Source organism: Bison bison, unplaced genomic scaffold (assembly GCF_000754665.1).
Source record: "Bison bison bison isolate TAMUID 2011002044 unplaced genomic scaffold, Bison_UMD1.0 scf7180017864260, whole genome shotgun sequence".
NCBI lineage: Eukaryota > Metazoa > Chordata > Mammalia > Artiodactyla > Bovidae > Bison > Bison bison.
In genome coordinates this window covers 11,361,944-11,368,253 of record NW_011494832.1, presented here as the reverse complement: position 1 = coordinate 11,368,253, position 6,310 = coordinate 11,361,944, and the positions used below count along the sequence as shown (strand labels likewise).

Below are 6,310 nucleotides of genomic sequence, written 5' to 3'. Positions count from 1 at the left end.
ATTCCTTATTCACCATCTTTGCCCAACTCAGGTCTTTCCAAATGGAAAACCCAATATTTATGAAATATCTGATACATGCTAATGGTTCACAAAAATGAAATCCTCTTATAAATGCTAGGAACTATTATTTTCCAACTTTACAGATTAGGAATGAACATCAAAAAGGATAAGCAACTTGAACAAACACAAGGCAATGAAAAATAGCGAAGCTAGTTGTAAACTCCAGAACTATCTGACACTTCTGTATAAATGAGAAACGTCACTGAACCCTACGAAAGAGAACTAGCATTAAAAAAAAAGTGTGTGTGTGTGGGAGGGAGTTACTCAATTTTCCTGGGTCTCTCTCATGTATATATGTTATTAAACTTTTGTTTGATTTTCTCCTGTTTAAAAAATAAAGGTTCATTTAAGAGACATGATCTAATCATGAAAGCACCAAATCTTTTATTTTTCCTATTTGACTTCTCAAAAAGGGTGGCATAGTTAAGAATCTTCTTTGAAGTGGCTTGATAATTGTGTTATTTTCTTCTCTATTCTGAGACTTTTCCATCAGAACATTCACTTTAATCCGACTGCTATTGCATGGCTGGAAAAGTGGATATGCAATAACACTTTCATACTCTTTTATCTCTTTCTTTATGCTTCTTATGCTCTCACACTTCCCATGCATAGGAGGCTGGCTCTGGTCTTTTCTCAAGATTCCTTCCTTGAGTTTTTGCTTTACAAGTTCTCTCCCTCGAATCATGCGTTCCCGGTGATCTTTAATCTGCATCTGTTCTCTCTCGTTTACCTGCTTTCTTCTCTGTGTGTTCTGGATGCCATGCCCTCCCAGCACAATTCTGGGAAATTTTATTTCACTAGAGTGTGGTGGTAATTGTTTAAATGTTTTACTCTTAAACTCTCTGACCCGTCCACCTCGATGTATGTGCCTTTCTATGTGTTTCATTTCTCTCTCAGGGAGCAAATAATACCGTTTTTGTCTCTCTATGCTTTGGGTTGTTTTTCCCTCCAATCTCTTCTTGATTTCACTGCCTTTCTCTTGTTCTTTCACCATTTCCATTATTCTTTTATTATAATAAGACTCCGCTTTGGCAAGCCAGTAGTCAAGGGAAAGCCCTTGCTCCCTACAGAGCATTTCATACTCCTCTTGATATTTTTGAATTATCAGTTGTTTTGCTTCTGATGTATGTACGCCACCTAGATTCTGTCAAGGTGAGGTGCAGAATTTTGTAATATGACCATCTTTTTACTTTGAACATACTTAAACAGGAGCCTATCTCATTACTGACACCAAGAAAGTACCATGGTGGGGGTGGGGGTGGGGGAAGAAAGGACCATGGTCTTTCATTAACTTTGGAGTAACAGGGATTTTACTTCCATCACTCCTAGGTGGGCCTGCAAGCTCTCAAAGTTGGTGTTCTTACCACCAAAATCAATAACTAGTTGGTTCTTTTTTTTTTAATAGTGTTGGTAGTTTTGAAAATAATACTTTGTTTTGCAAGTAAAGATTTAGCTGGAAAATATTTGCCAGTGTGGACACATTACAGCAAAGTGTCACTTGGGTGGCAGTAGGATTTTAAACCTAACTTTCCTTCTTCTAGTCTTTTCAAATGGTATGATGTTAGGATGATTTATTTACCAATATTTTTTTCTCCAGTGGAGACTGTTGACCTGCAGCAATCCTAGGGTCTTTTGATACTTTAGCCCAGGCCAATCTGTAAGATAAAAGAGCAAAGGTAAAACAGAAGGTGGGAGATGTCAGAACAAATTTGCTCTCATATCAACTGAATCAAAAGAACCCAATTGTTTTGCCTAAGGCCAAAGGTATTTCCCTCAGAAAGAAAACACCTAGGAATAGGTAGGACTACAGCAGGGCCATTTTCTGATGAGAAACCATGACATTCCTATGGTGACAAGTAATGAATACTCTTTTAAAAATAAGGACATATAAATAAGAGCATACAGTCATCCCTCAGTATTTGTGGATCACCCTCCCCACCAATGTCCCTTATTTCCAGGACCTGCTTCCTCCAGATACCAAAATCCATGTGCTAATCCCTTATATAAAATGATATTATATCTGCATATAACCTTGGCACATCCTCCCATATACCTTAAATTATCTCTCAATTACTTATAATACCTACTACAATGTAAATAGTTGTTAATACAATGTAAATACTACGTAACAGTTGCCACTAAGTGGCAAGTTCAAGTTTGGCTTTTGGGAACTTTCCATAATTTTGTTTTCCCTGACTATTTTCCATCCACAATTGAATCTGTGGATAGGGAAACCTCCGATATAGAGGGCCAACTGTAATCCTGTCATATAAACTTAAACGCATACTTCTCCTGTGGACTCAACATGAACCATTCTGAATCTTGCACCAGGGACCGGGCGTGGGAAGAGACGGGCTCCTTGGTGAAGCGTTGCCCAAGCACGTTTACACCATACTGCTCAGTCCGGCTTCCTCCTTTGTCTTCTGGGATGAGTCTAGACTTCGGTGTTATCAGTTCATTCTCTTTGTGCAGTTTCTTGAGCCGGGCCCTCTCTGCCTCTATCACCACATACAGCATCTCTGCCCTATAATCTTTTGTTCTGAAATTCTATTCTTATTTGTTCACTCTCTGCTTGCCTGCCTTATTCTGCCAGTCATTCTTCAACCTAAATCCATTGAGACTATTCCCTGTTGATCCACTAGGGATGAGAATCTGGGGTCACTCTGGATTTATTTATAGGACAGGCTGATGGCAACACAAGTGAGGACTACCAACTTTTTGTGTGTCATCTCTGGTCTAATCTGAGTTTACTGTGAGGTCATATTTAAGCCACTAAGGATGCCTGGCATCTCATCTCTGTGCCTTTATTTATACCATTTATGGTTTACACAGCATGGGCTTTGAAGCCTTACAGGGCTATGCCTGAATCCTAATTCCACCATTTCCCAGGTGTGTGACTCAGGGTAGGTAACTCAGTCTCTCTCTAAATCAGTTTCCTCATCTGTAAAATGGAACTATAAGACAAAAATTTGCCTCTTGGAGTTATAAAGAACAAATGACAATTAAAGATCCTGGCACAATGCTTTATATATGGTAAGTTCTCAATAAACAGCAGTTGTCCATCCTCCTCAGGTCAAGACTTGACCATAAAATCTTCCCAGTCTTCTCTATGTAACAGCAATTTTTGCCTCCCTATGAACATAATATTTTTTACTTCTACAACTCTTTTGAAAATCAATCCTGGTTTCCACTGTGATATCTGTATCCATGTATCACTTTTAACATTTTGATGCTGAAATTCAGACTCATAGAGTAGGAGCTATAACTTTTTTATCTACAAATATAGACATCTATCTATCATATTAGAAAGGATCTGCTAGCAAATATTGGATCTCACTAACCTCTTGGGCATATTCTTACTTGCCTGACTACATATACTTGAGATTTTTAAAAATATGACCACCTTACTTTTATTTCTGTGTACACAGTACCTAGCACAGTACCTAACATTAGAGTCTGTAATCCCATGTTCTCAAAATTAATGATTTGTTAACTGGTGATTATCCTCACCACAGAATATGAGCATCATCCTCTTATATTCTCCATAATCCTGAATCTTTTTATTGAAACTTTTTTATAGTTTTTTATAAACTATTTAATTTCTCCGTAATACTGAATATTTTTATTGAAACTTTTTTATAGTTTTTTTTATGAACTATTTAATACATAGTTAAAGTTCTATTTAATAAGTAGGACTTTTTAATAAATAGTCCTCCTTGAAGTATACAGGCATATCTGTTGTATATGCCTTTCCTGGGCTCTCACATTTTGTCCTGTAAGTGTACTTTCACTGCATTCTAATTATTCATTTGTATTCCTTAAGGTCAGAGACACAGTTTTTAGCTTGACAGCCACAACTTCAGCTCAAAGACTGGCATATGTGCTTAATAAATATGAACGGGAACAGACTGTTGAGTTTTTGTTGGGAAAGAGACATGCCTTATAATGCTTAGTTACTTTACTGCGTTAGGACAGTATTCAACTCATTGTGGATATTCACTGAGTTTTGTCAATGCAGCCATGAAATTAAGAGGCTTGCTCCTTGGAAGGAAAGTTATGACCAACCTAAATAGCATAGTAAAAAGCAGAGACATTACTTTGTCAGCAAAGGTCCGTCTAGTCAAGGCTATGGTTTTTCCAGTAGTCATGTATGGATGTGAGAGTTGGACTACAAAGAAAGCTGAGGGCCGAAGAATTGATGCTTTTGAACTGTGGTGTTGGAGAAGACTCTTGAGAGTCCCTTGGACTGCAAGGAGATCCAACCAGTCCATCCTAAAGGACATCAGTCCTGCGTGTTCATTGGAAGGATTGATGTTGAAGCTGAGACTCCGATATTTTGGCCACCTGATGCGAAGAGCTGACTCATTTGAAAAAACCCTGATGTTGGGAAAGATTGAGGGCAGGAGGAGAAGGGGATGACAGAGGATGAGATGGTTGGATGGCATCACCGACTCAATGGACATGAGTTTGGGTGGACTCTGGGAGTTGGTGATGGACAGGGAGGCCTGGCCTGCTGTGGTTCATGGTGTCGCAGAGAGTTGGACAGGACTGAGAGACTGAACTGATACTGAAAGGGAAAGTTGGACCAATCTCAATTTCTATTTTTAAAGGAGACAGACACACAGAGAAGAGAGAATAAAAACTTGCCTACCATCATGGGCTCAGCAGACTTCTCCTTGTAAGACAAATTATTAAGGGGCTTGTCACTTTCTAGTAGCTTTGTCAGAGTTTTAACCTTCTCACTAGTTTGTTTCCATTATTTCAGAGAGTAGAGGATCAAAACCTCTCCAGGAGAGACCACAGCTGGTTCTCTTTCAAACAGGAGAAAATAGTGATGGCTCTGGAACTTTCATACATAAGCAGCTTAGCACAGATATGAGGTTGAGAGGGGGTGGATGGGCTGGGAGAGAACTAGGAAACTCATCTAGAAGCTGTCCCTTCAGGACGACAAGATTCTACACTTTAAATTGTAGGTTCCAGATGAATTAAAACAGCAAGACTTTTAAGACACTTGTTCTCATGTTTTATAAAAGATCAGGGATATGTCAACTCTCCATCTAATGGATGCAATGATGATGTAGAGCTGGTCGGATGGGAGGCCGGGGACAAGGTGGAACGGGGTCCGCAACTGAAAGCAAACCTCGACAGTCTTCGTCACAAGGCTGCTCCCTTGACTAATGCTAACCTCCCTCATCTGACAGGCATCTAAAGAGGAAGGAGTCCCAATCTCTTCTGTTCCACTACCTCCAAAGTCTTGAGCCCCTTCCTAAAGTGTCCTACTTCATCCCTGCTTCCTTTCGTTCCTAGTGACTAGGCATTCCTCCTCCGCCTTCACCGTTTCCACTTCATGCCCCATAAGAGGCCGACTCACCCCTTCGAAAGGCCCAGCTCAGTTCAGTCGCTCAGTCGTGTCCGACTCTTTGCGACTCCATGTACTGCAGCATGCCAGGCCTCCCTGTCCATCACCAACTCCCGGAGCTTGCTCAAACTCACGTCCATCGAGTGGGTGATGCCATCTAACCATCTCATCCTCTGTTCTTCCCTTCTCCTCCTGCCTTCAATCTTTCCCAGCATCAGGGTCTTTTCAAATGAGTCAGTTCTTCGCATCAGATGGCCAGAGTATTGGAGTTTCAGCTTCAGCATCAGTCCTTCCAGTGAATATTCAGGACTGATTTCCTTTAGGCTTAACTGGTTTGATCTCCTTGCAGTTAAGGAACTCTCAAGAGTCTTCTCCAACACCACGGTTCAAAAGCATCAATTCTTCGTCGCAAAGGGCCCAGCACTCGAGCCAGGCGGTGCTCTGCAGAGCGCCCTTGCTTGTATCGCGAGGTCCGAGGAGCGCTAGAACTGTAACTCCCAGAATGTTTCGCTTTTTTTTAAAAAAAAAAAAAAAACCAACTCAGGAACAAAGGAAATTGTAGTTCCCAGAACTGGGTAAAAAGGGGAAAAACAACCGGAGGCTCAGCTTCAATCACCTGTTTTCTTATCCAACGTCACAAAACCAGCCTGAAGGTAGCGCTACAACCTTCCTTCAATGGTTCCTCTCCCTCCGGGGACCAAGTCTGCGATTAATTATGACGTAACAGCCAATCGACAGGCCGAACGACGGGGCTCTCTAGCCCGCCCTGCTCTCGCTACTCCGCTGCCGCGTAGAGCCGGCGTTCTAGCTCGCGGAGTTGGCTTCCCCTTCTCGCCTGTCCCAGGTAAGCAAGCCCCCAAGTCGAAGTACCGGACCCCGGCTTGGAATTCT

The 6,310-nt window shown here is 41.2% G+C and overlaps 1 protein-coding gene and 1 long non-coding RNA gene across 2 annotated transcripts in view; one reads left to right on the top strand and one right to left on the bottom strand.

Annotated features, from left to right (window-relative positions):
- Positions 1 to 421: 421 nt before the first annotated feature.
- LOC104994554 lies at positions 422 to 6,130 on the bottom strand. The gene is made up of 2 exons (XR_825957.1): positions 6,036 to 6,130; positions 422 to 1,715 (listed from the first exon to the last, which is right to left on the bottom strand). It is a non-coding gene; the product is annotated as an uncharacterized LOC104994554 (long non-coding RNA).
- A 30-nt stretch (positions 6,131 to 6,160) lies between these two features.
- ZNRD1 (zinc ribbon domain containing 1) overlaps positions 6,161 to 6,310 on the top strand; it is a 3,911-nt gene continuing 3,761 nt past the window's right edge. The window contains exon 1 of the mRNA XM_010848184.1: positions 6,161 to 6,263. The gene's annotated coding sequence lies outside the window, so the exon portion shown is untranslated. The remainder of the gene's footprint in view (positions 6,264 to 6,310) is intronic.